This window comes from Cornus florida, unplaced genomic scaffold (genome assembly GCF_030987335.1).
Source record: "Cornus florida cultivar Cherokee Brave unplaced genomic scaffold, ASM3098733v1 CherokeeBrave_3.0.0_Hap2_Chr07, whole genome shotgun sequence".
In the NCBI taxonomy this organism is placed as follows: domain Eukaryota; kingdom Viridiplantae; phylum Streptophyta; class Magnoliopsida; order Cornales; family Cornaceae; genus Cornus; species Cornus florida.
This window is the reverse complement of record NW_026775577.1, coordinates 48,773,259-48,785,591: the sequence shown is the minus strand read 5'-3', so window position 1 is coordinate 48,785,591 and position 12,333 is coordinate 48,773,259. Positions and strand designations below refer to the sequence as shown.

Sequence of the window (12,333 nt, the reverse complement as noted above, 5' to 3'; positions counted from 1 at the left end):
AACACACACATATATATATGGAAATACGGTGCTTCGAAGCTTCAAAAATGGTGGATTCGATCATCTAAGCATCCTAAATCAAATATATAGAACATGTATGCATTAAATCAATCAAGTTTCAAAGTAGATCTCGGTTCTTACCTCAACCGAAGAGAAAAGTGGAGATGAAGAGGGAGAGATGCAACCGAGATGAGAGAGAGTGATTTGGGAAGCTTGATGACACCGAAGGGCTTGCCGGAGAAGGGGAAGATGATGGTGCACAGTGACGGCGACGAGAGAGGCTAGGATTTGAGAGAGGGTAAGATCGATCTAAATGATCGATCTTGAGAACCCTCGATTCTATTTTTAAAAACATTCCCGACAGAGTTCGATCGATCGACCTCAACTGTGATCGATCAAACTTTGATGAACTCTCTTCAAAGTATTTTTGGATTTTTGAAATTTTTGAAAATTAAAAAATGAAAATTAAAAATTAGGATTAAAAATAAAAATTGGAAAATAAAATAAAATATTTTTGGGTTTTTTTTTTTATAGGTAAATTAAATTGAATAAACACTAATAATTAAAAATTAATTAAAATAGAATATTTTTGAATTTTTGAAAACTTTTTGAAAAATAAAATAAAATAAAATGAAATACAAATGCAAATATTTTTAGATTTTTGGAAATTTGAAAAGTCAAAACAAAGTCAAAATAATGAAATGAAGACTGAGATCGATTGAAACAAGAGTTTGATCGATTAGACAGAAAGCAAAAATATGCAGGTTTTTGGCTCAGAAAATTGGCTAAGTGTTGGAACTTGAGATCGATCGAACTTGAAAGTTGGATCGATCGAAGGACTTCTTGATCGATCTTGGATTGTTTCGAACGATGGGACAGAGAGGTGATTTGGATGCAGGTTTCTGCAGGTCGAAAATTTTTCCGAGTGTTGGATGCAGAGAGGAGTTCGATCGATCGAACTCAAGTTTGAGATCGATCGAACTATGCAGAATGCTCAAAAATGACATGAAAGCTTATGCAATCCTCACCAAAGTTCCTTAAAATGCATATAAACCAAAACAAGTATCTAGACTTCGCAAGAAATGAAATGAAAGATAGAAATGAGGGAGGAATAGGGTTTTGACACCCTATGAATGCTTTTACTAGTCTTTAACGTCTCTAGCAAGACATTGGGCTCTTTTAGCCCGGATCAAAGATCTTATAATGTATCCCCTCCTTGTTGGGGTGATAGATGCTTTGAACTCCTCCCAACAAATGATTCTTTGAAGAACTTGTTGGATTAAGCTCAAAAGAAATTTTTGGTCCCTTGTCCATGCAATCACAACCTTTAGGCTTCCATACCCTTTTAAAGCAAGAATTTGAAACAAGACTTTTAGAATGCAAGGTTGAAGATGATCCTTTGGAAGTTTTGGTTTTACACAAAAGCTCATTTCCTTGACATTGAAGATCTTGACATTCATTTACAACATTAACCTCTCCTTCATATTTGTCAAATGAATTGGGTATGGGATTAAAGATATTCAACTTCACCTTCATGTGGCCAAATGAGATCTTCATTATCCCCGTTCTACAATTGATGTTGGCATTAGCGGTTGCCAAGAAAGGACGGCCAAGGATCACGGGAATTTGGCTCTTAGGATTAGAAACCGGTTCCGTGTCTATGACAATGAAATCAACCGGGAAGAAGAATTTATCAATCTTTATCAAAACATCCTCAATTATACCCTTAGGCTTCTTAATGGATCGGTAAGTTGCAAAACTACCGACGTCGGTTTCAATTCACCTAAGCCCAATTTGACATAAACCGAGTATGGAAGAAGGTTAACACTTGCTCCTAAGTCAAGAAGCGCCCGATTAATGATATGATCACCAATAATGCATGATGTAGTGGGTGAACCGGGGTCCTTAAACTTCGGAAGAGTGTTATGTTACAAAATTGAGCTTACTTGCTCGGTCAAAACCACTTTTCTTGGTGTTTGGCTCTTGTTCTTCCGCTTTTAGGTGCATAAGTCTTTCAAGAATTTGGCATAAGCCAGAATTTGCTTGATTGTATGCAATAGTGGAAGATTAACTTTCACTTACCTAAACATTTCCATGATTTCTTTGGTTTTTGCCTTTTGCTTGTCTTTTGAAATGGATCATTTTAAGGCATCCGGAAATAGAACCTTTGGTTCAAACAGTTTTTCAAAAAAAAATTTTGAACTCTCTTCAATACAGGAAGTTTTCAAATCATTTTTCAACAAAACCTTTTCAACATCATTTTTCAAAACTTCTTTTTCAAACACATCTTTCAAGACTTTCTCATTTACAAGGTCATGTATATGCAATAAAGGAAGAATGGGATGTGAAAGGGGACGGGTGACAACTTGAGGTTGCACCGGTTCACTCTCTTCATTGGACATTCCAACTTAATTGTCCACAATCCTACCACTCCACAAGGTAGTCACCGCATTAACATATTCAATGGTGTGGCCTTCTGATGAGGAATGGGTTTCCACAACACATTGTTGCTTAGGTGGAGCATTTATAGGAATCTTTCCCTTCTCTCTTGGATTGAGAGTGCTTGTTATTTGCCCTATTTGGGTTTCTAGCTTCATAATAGACTGAGAGTGAGAATGAAGCAATTGAGTGTTAGCCTCTAAAGTGCCCAAAGCATTCAAAACTTTCTCTTCAAAGGCGGGACTTCTAGTATTACCTTGGGAATAAGATTAGTTGGGAGAATGAGAATTAGCAAATTGATTCCCTTATGGTTGATAAAGTCTATAACCTTGGGATCCTTGGTTTTGAAGTGGAGATGGAATGTACTTCCCTTGAAAACCACCTTGGGAAGGGTTTGAGCCCTCTCCTTGGTTTTTCCAAGAGAAATTCGGATGATTCCTCCAACTTGGATTATAATGAGTACCATAAGGATTGTTCCTTTGGTTCACAAAAGCCGCATTGACTTGTTCATTAGGTTCACTTTGCACTTGTCCGTGAGAACAATGAGAAGTAGAATGAAGAACACTAGAACAAGTCATACATGTTTCATTTGATGCACGATGAAAATGGTTAGGGAAGGAAGATACTCAGTTCGTCGAGTTTTGGTTAATCAAAAATTGATCAAACCTTTGAGATAAAGACTTCATTTCGGCGGCTATTTCATTTGAATGGTCGACTTGATGTAAGCCAACACTCTTCTTACCTTGTGAATTTCTACCATTCTTGGATAATAGTGTTCTATGCAAAGAATTTTCACTCATGCTCTCATAGAGACGCCACACGTCATCCTTATGCCTATCAATGTATGAGCCACCCATGGAAGCATCAACCATACCCTTATAGTTGTCCGATAAGCTCTCAAAGAAGTATTAAACTAATTGGCATTTAGGCATGTCATGATGTGGACACTTCCTAAGCAATTCATTGAAGCATTCCCATGCCTCATAAAACGTTTCTCCATCCCCATGTGAAAATTCTCGAATTGAAGTTCTCATGGCATTAGTCTTAGAAACCGGATAGTACTTCTTCAAGAACTCTTGTTGCATTTCTGCCCAAGAAGTGATTGAAAAAGGCCTAAGATTGCTAAACCAATACTTTGCCTTATCTTTTAAGGTGAATGGAAAAAGTTTGAGTCTTAAAACCTCTTCCGGCATGTCCGTATATTTTACGGTGGAACATACTTCAAGAAACTCATCCAAATGCTTGTAAGGTTCCTTACTTGGAAATCCATGATAGTTAGGAAGTATTTGAATGGTTTGTGGCTTAATTTCATAATGATGTGCTCTAAATGGAGGCAATTGGATGCATGTAGGTGCATTATACTCATTAGGCACATAATGGTCTCTTAAAGCAAGAGGTGGATTAGCTACTTGAGGTGCAACATGAACACCTTGGTTTTGAATTCCTTGATTGTTGATGGGAGGTTGTGGAGCATACATTGGCCTTGGCATTCCATATGGAACTTGGCCTTGTTGTTGTGGTGGTTGGTGAATGAATGGCCTAGGCATGCCTAATGGTACTTGTATGTTCTCATTATGCACATTGGGATGAAGGATACCTTGTTAGTCTATGTGACCAAGGTCCTCAACATGATTATCATTATGGTCATCCATTAATAGATTGGCTCTATTTGAACTTCCTCTTCCCCTAGGATTTCTAACGATAGATTCAAGATGCAAATCAAGAGGGACAAGAGTTGGTCTCAATAAACGACGTCCATGCATGCACAATGCAAAACACAAAGAAACACAAAAAATGACAAACACTATGCCTTCACAACAATGCAATTAGACTTCTTCCACAAACACTTAATTCATACTCCCATGCTTTAACAACAATGATGCAAGACAATTAAAAATAAGCCTCCACGTAGGCCGACGATTTAACTAAGAGATTGAGTAAAGAAAGTCTCACAAAGGTCCTTTATCACTTCAACTCCAAATTTAAAGCTTAGCTTAGCAATTTTTTTAGAATTTTTAGCTTTTTACTTTCTTTGCTTGCTTGAATGCTTTATGAGTCATTTGCTTGCTTCCTCTCCAATAATGCACCTTGTTAAATATGAACAACACAATAAGTAACCAAAAAGAAAAATAGAAGTAAAGTAAAGACACAATCAAAAGAGTACTAATCCTAATCAATTCCAGAAATCCGACATTGCCTAATCTAATCAATCAATCCCCGCCAACGGCGCCAAAAACTTGTTGGTTTTCCGTCGCACTACCATAAAGTTTGGAGAGTGTGAATTTTATGGCGAGGGCCAAGAGTTTTACATTTATAGAAGCCACTACTACCTTTCACTAAAAATATAGCTAGGGCGAGTAGGGATCGTCCCAAGGGATTATGAGGATCGAGCAATGTCGTGGAATCGTTATTAGGGCTAGTAGGTCGAGTGTTCAAACAATTGGTTGGTTGGTTGGTTAGAGAGTAACTAAATTAAACTAAGTGATAGCAAAAGAATGCAATTAAGAGTAAGTAAGAGAGAGAGATTTTGGGGTTTAGAGATCACCACCAAGCAATACATTTCTATATCATTGACAAGTGATTAATGAGGGCAAATGGTGTGTTGCAATATTGGTGTGTGTGTGTTTGGTTGATTCAACAAGCAAGGATGACTAGTTAAGCACGTATTGTCTAAACATCATGTAAAAGGCACAATATATCTAAGCAATGAAGCATATATTGTCTAAACAACATGTGAAAGGCATAATAAATCAAAACAAGTCATTAATCCTTTCATTAAGCTCACAATCCAAATTCAACACAAGGATAGAGACATATGCTACTTGCTTTCAAAAGCTTGGATCATTAAGCACAAGCATAGATTATCCTCCTATTTAACACTACACTACAACTACACTATTAGCATGAAAATAAACTAGGGGAGAGGCACAATCCATCAAGAGATAAGTATGAACCATCAAGAGAATCACAAAAGCATTCCTTTAAGCACTATGTTTTGACAATCTCCAAATCTATAGCATCAATACACATAGACATGCATCAATAACACAAAATCTAGAGACAAGCACATGAACATCTATTCTAGCATACATAGACATATAGATAGAATGAAATGATCAATTGGAAGCATTAAACCACATAAATCATTGAATAAACAAGATCTATATATATCAAAGTGTCAAAACATCAATTACAACACTAATCCCTCAATAATACACAAGAGTAAGATATAGAAAGCATGCTTGGGGCTAACTCTAGCCCCAAGAGGATGTCTAGTCACTCATGGTGATGTTGCTCCAACCCTCAAGGGCTAACTCCATAGTTGAAATCTGCTCCTTGTTGATGAAGAACTTCAATGGTGTCTCTAGCCTCCTCCTCCTCTAAACTTCAATGGTGCATCGTATTCCTTTAGTAGGTAGGTCAAGTGGCACACAAAATGAGCTGGGGTCGTGCAAAGAATATTCTCTAATGATTGGATAGAAGACAGATTGCACAAGCTGGAATTTTAACTTTTTCTCACTCGAGGAAGTTCGATCGATCGAACCTTGGACTTGGATCGATCGGACTGGCAGAGATCTATCAAACTTAGGCTGGATCGATCCAACTGGTTGAGCTTTTTGGGAAAAGACAAATCCGAGATATTTTGGAGAGATATTTATAGGAAAAGGACAAAAGTGGTTAGTGGGTGGTACAGTTGTGGATAGGATCAATCATTTGAATAAGGACAAAAGTGTTCGATCGATCGAAGGATGGTGTTGGATTGATCAAACTTTTGGACTTTATGCTTTTGGGCCAAGGCTTGGATCTATCTTGAAGTGCTGAGATCGATCATAGTTCGATCGATCGAACCTTGAACTTGGATCGATCGAACTTTGCTGCTTGTCACCTTTGGCTTCATTTGCTTCCCTCTTTTTCCACTTTGCTCCATTTTTTGTTTAATCCCAAAATTGCTTCAATTAAGTTCTTATTTGGCTGAATTAGCTTATTTTTGGGATAAGTGCCTGAAAAAGGAAATAATATGAAATCAATCTAAAACGGTAAAGTAAGATAGATAAAGGTACTTGAATGCCTAAGCTTAAGGGGTTTAAATACGCACTTTTCAGCGCTCATCAAGGAGTGTCATCGACAATTCAGGCTCGTATCTGGGAGCACTTTAACTTTAATAATTTTCTTCAACTTTGCAAGAATCAGATAATAATCTAAGCTTATACTAGAGGGCACGGACTATCTCGTCATCACTTTGAGGATTTTCTTCTTGGTTTTCGTAGCATGTTGCATTTCTTGATGCAAGTCTTTCGAGATGATGCTTATAATGAAAGATGAAGTTATTTCGTCGTCCAAGTTAGGAAGTATATTGTCTTCTTCTTCGTACTCACTTCCCTTATCTTCTTAAAGGTTGTTGGATATATCAGGAACATCTTCTCTAGTACCATGATTTTCCATGCTAAGCTCCATGTCGTGGGCTCGAGTAACAAGCTCTTCAAATGTGCGAGGCTTAATCCCTTGTAGAATGTAAAGAAGCTCTCAGCACATGCCTTGCATACATGCTTCAACTGTAGAAATTTCAAACAAACGATCCTTGCAGTCAAGACTTAGAGCTTGCCAACGGTGGATGTAGTTAACCACAGGTTCACCCTTCATCTGTTTTGTGTTTGTAAGCTCCAGCATACTTACAGTACGACGAGTGCTGTAGAAACGGTTGAGAAATTCTCGTTCCATCTACTCTCAACTGTCAATACCTCTAGCTTTGAGGTCTGTGTACTAATCAAATGCATTCCCTTTGAGGGAACAAATGAATTGCTTGACAAGGAGATCTCCGTTTGTACCATCATTGCCGTAAGTTTCTACGAAGTGTGTGACATGTTGCTTGGGATTGCCTTTTCCGTCAAATTGTTGAAGCTTTGGAGGTTGATACCCAACCGGCATTTTTAAGATGTCAATTCTTTTTGTGTAAGGCTTTAAGTACATGCGATCACTTTGAGGAACGCCACTGTATTGTTTTCTTATGCAATTCACTATCATGTCTTGAAGGTGCTAGACAGAAAGTGAGGTGACGAAGGCAACATCAATTGTTGGATTAGAGTGTTCTCTAGCATAGAATTAGAATGAGAAATTCGGCCTTTGCTTGACTCAGCATTATTGTCACACAATTTTAACTTTTCTGTCAGCGAGGAAATTTTTAGATCTTGCTCCTTGAAAGAGTGTTGTAATCTTTCAATTACACGGGCCATAATCGTCAATTGCTCTTCGTACAAGGTAGTGCTCGTCATCATGACTGGCATAGTGATAGAATCAGAAAAAATCTTTGGCCTTAGGTGGACCAACCTTGAACTTGAACTTGTGATTGGAGCAACCTTTGAGGTTGTAGGAACCTTCCTCCTTGCCCCCAGCGAGGTGGAACTTGAACTTGTGACTGGAGCAACCTTTGAGGTTGTAAAAACCTTTCTCTTTGCCCCCAGCGAGGTAAAGGCGGTATGAGTTTGAGTTGTTACTTTGACAGATTTGGCGGAATTGACTCTCATCGCATCGTGCTGTCTTTTGGCAGGAATGGATGATTTGACTATACTCGACATCACTGAACTTGTAGAGGTGTTTGTACCACTTGACGAAGTAGCAACCTTCTTGCCACTTTTTGTGATGGTATTGATGTTGTCCGTCATGACCGCGATGTCTTTAGTGGTGTTCTTGCTCTTCATCTGAATCTTGTTGAAATTCATAGAATCTGACGATGAATTTGTTGAGGATTTGATGGAGGAGAAAGAGATGAGAGGCAGAGGATGTCCCACCGGGCGTGTAAGAAATTTGTACACACAAATTTTGTAATCTGCAATAAAAACAAAATATGGAGCAAAAATAGAATTTTATTAATTGAAAAAATTGGAGTACAACCCTCTGTAATATTATTTACAAAGAATAAGATCCTTTGATTCGATCTCCTTTTTAGTTGGTTGGATCCAAGGGCTGCACGAGCTTGATCTTGAATCACCGTGGAATTTGGATGAAGAACGACACAATTTGATGTGCTTGTTATTGATCACCGTGGAATTTGATGAAGAACGGCACGATTGGATGTGCTTAGTGTTCTTTGTATTTGGGTTTGGATGTTGGGGATGAGAGATTCTCTCTGGAATTCTGGATTTCTGAATTCTGAATTCTGAATTTGTGACTGGATTTCTGAGTCTCTGAATTTCTGGACTTCTGAATTCTGAATTTGTGTCTGAATTTCTGAACTTCTGAATTCTGAACTTGTGTCCTTTGTTGAATTTGAGGAAGAACGACACGTCTTTAGATGTGCTTGTTGTTCTTCATCTTCAGAGATGAGAGAATTTGTTGAATTTGGTGAAGAACGGCACGACTTTGGATGCGCTTAGTGTTCTTCGCCTTCAGATTTGGAATTTCTGGACCTTCTGGATTTCTGAGTCTCTGGATTTCTGGACTCTAAATTTTTGTGGACCTTCTAGATTTCTGGACTCTGAATTTGTCCCTTTTGGATTTCTGAGTCTCTGGATTTCTGGACTCTGAATTTGTGTCTTCCTTCTTCCTCCAGGCCTCTATTTATAGGCTTTTTGTGTTGATAGAATGATGACACGTGCTATCTCCTGATAAGGACAAAATTATAACTGCGCCGGTCTGGTTATATTATGATAATTATTCTTAAAAATAATTATTCCAAATATATTTTATTAGGAATAATTATCAGTTTATTTAACCATTTGGGCTGGGCTAATTAAAAAATTTAAGTGGACCAAGTTTGGGCCAATTAAATAACTTAATTAAACATTAGGCCCATATTTAATGAGTCCATTTGTCAAAACCAAAACCTATTAAAATTTTAATGTCTACACACACTGTTTGGTTTCTCAAAAAGAGAGATAAATTTATAGAAAAAGTGAGACACGAGTGAGAACAGATTGAGATAATAAAACGAACTGAAGAGGGCCAAAACAGAGACGAGTAGTTAATAAAATAACAAATTGGTGTTGTTGTATTTGTAGAAGACGAAGAGGAAGAACAAGACGAAATGGATGGTAGTAAGTGAGAAATGAACAAACAAAATCAGAAAGCCAATAAAAGTAGAGAAAAAGGGAGAGAGAAGGGTCCGGTCTGTGAGCGTTCGCTTCGCCGTGTGTTGTGGCAGTGTCAATTAGAGAGAGAAATATACTTGAAATCCAAAAAATAATACTAATAACCGCTCTGATGGTCTATTTTAGAGAGAGAAAGGTGAGAGTTTAGAGAGAGAAGGGGGTGGAGAAGAAGAAGAAGAAGTGAATGGTATTTTTGTAATTTTTTAAAATGATTTTTAGCTTTTAATTTAATATTAAATGGTAAGGTCAAATTTGTCATTTTATAACCCAATTAAGGGATCGGATATGAATATTAAGGTGATGTGAATACTTTTTAAAAGTGTAAGGATTTTTAGATACAGGCTAGGATTTTATAATAAAAAAATAGATGTAGTGAGGGTTTTATGATTTAAGACCTAATAAAAAATACATATATATATATGTTATAAACTGCATTCTTAAAATATTAAATTTTGTTTTAAAAAATACTTTTTGTAATGGAAGGGAATAAATAAATAAGTCAGTCAAAAGGTATACACATTAAATAAAAAGGTGTGCGCATTAAAAATGTTTAGTAATTAACGTGTTGACTACAATAAATTGTAATGCATTTGTACGCTCAAAGATATTAGACGTGCTCGGGGCATTATGTATTGGGTTCATTCGAAAATTGTATGTATTATTATGTTATAAATATAGATTTATACTCGAATAAATCAGTACACCATACAATGAAATTTAAAAAGAAAACGTAAGAAAAATAAAAATAAAAATGTTAGATTCTTTTACGTCCTATGTGGTTAGGAAATGTTTATTTGGCAACATCACTTCCCACTTATTCAAAAAACAGAAAGAGAATAAAACAAAAAGAAGAAATAGAATTCATGTTTGTTGTCTCACAATATTCAAAATATATGACCAAAAAGAGAAAATAAAGAACAAAAAATTAAAACTTTCAGTTTTTTACGAAGACTAAATTAGAAAATTGTCCTAAAATCCATATGTTTTTTCATTTCTTTTTTTTTTTTCTTTTTTCTTTTTTTAAGTAACAATAAAAGATTATTTATTATTTTCTTACTTTTTGTCTTCTTGAAAACTGCTGCAGAAAATTTAAACAAGTTAGTGTAATCTTGAACACACACTAAATCAAACACTTTTGTGTAATCTTAAACAAATCCAATTTTTATTACAAAATAGTGAAAAACATCGAAGAGGGAATAAAAATTAATGACGAGTAAAGATCCGTGAATTGTTTTTCTAGAGAAAGATTTTTTTTCTTTCGTTTTAGTTTTTGTGTATAATAAGTATATTTATTGTCAATAAAAGTCCAAAAGAATAAAAATAAATAAAAAAATTTGTGGGAACACACAGTAATAATAATAATATAAAAAATCCCATAATATGGAATTCTATTGATTTCGCAAAAACAAAATAACAATTGTAAAAATACTATCGCCATTCCTCAAAAGAACAAGGAACAGAGGGAGAATATCCATACAAGACTGACAAATTCTTTAAAATTTCAAAACTAGTAAATAAAAAATTGAACTTGTTAATTAGCTCTTTTCGATCACATAACAGAATAAAAAACGAAATCAGTAGTGTCGCCAACACCCTTGACCGCCTTGGAACTGCAAGGACCAACCCGGGCCGATACGTCGCCGCCGGTGGTGGAACTGCCGCCGGACTCGCCACCATGTGGGTGGTGATTTTGGTGGTGGCTGCCGTCGGAGTTAGCCGGTGGGTGGTAGTACAACCGGGCCGTCTGTGGGCAGTGTGAAAGGAATCTTGCCGCTACTCTCACCCCTAAATCTAAAACCTCCACATACTTCGACATCTCTTTCTCTCTCTATATTTATATCTATAGATGTATATATTGCTTTCTGTCTTTCTTGGAGGAGAGAGAGAAAGACAGGAAAGAAGGAAAAAAAAAAGAAAAAAAAGAAGGAAGAAGAGACAGAGACTGGAAATAATGTTAGAAGACGTCCCAATTGTAAGAGTCCATAAAATGTGGGAGAGAGCTGAGAATGGTTTGCTTCAGGCCTGTATTTGCAACATGTATACATACAATTTTTATATAAATTTGTCTGATAAATTTTTGTGATAAATATTTTTAATAAATTTGTGTGAGTACCTAATATCTTAGTGTACTATTGCAATTGCTACACCTAATATTTATGTACTTAAACTTCGTGTAAGGTATGGTGAAGTCCTCAGGTCCTCACAATTGTTATGAGTAGTGTTTTTTTTCCCCACAAATATTGAGACATGCATACAACCTCTCAACCATATATATATATATATAAACATTAGTTTGGTCATGTACCAACCAGAATATCAAAATAATCTCTTGATAAAAAATAAAAAAAAATCCCAATCAGCCTAATATTGGTCAGTGTCTCTCTATCCCCATTTGAATAACGGACTCGGGATATTTCTCATTGTTTAAGCTCAACCACAAACTATTGCCTTCATTCCCCAAGAAATTTCATAAAAATAAATTCTGATCCATGATTATAATAGTAAAAACTGTAGATACAAATAGTATCAGGAGCTAAACATAAATATAGCAGAATATAAGGGCATTCGTGAAATAATTCTTAGTACTTTGTAATTTTTTTGGGTTTTGTAATATATATATTTAAGAGAGATACTTTTTTTTCTTTTTGGGTCAAAATAGGCCTAAAATATTAAAGATTAGCGGCAAAAGAGAGGAAATCTGAAAGGCTAGTTGTGCGTCATTTGAAAAATAATAATAATTTACTTGTAAAATTAGGGTTACAATTGTCATTTAATTTAAAATTGGAGTGCAAATGTAGAAGTGGAGTGT

At 36.0% G+C, this 12,333-nt stretch overlaps 1 pseudogene; it reads left to right on the top strand.

The window, feature by feature from the left end:
* Positions 1 to 3,369: 3,369 nt before the first annotated feature.
* Positions 3,370 to 3,468, top strand: LOC132267812 (small nucleolar RNA R71; annotated as a pseudogene).
* The last annotated feature ends 8,865 nt before the right edge of the window (positions 3,469 to 12,333 follow it).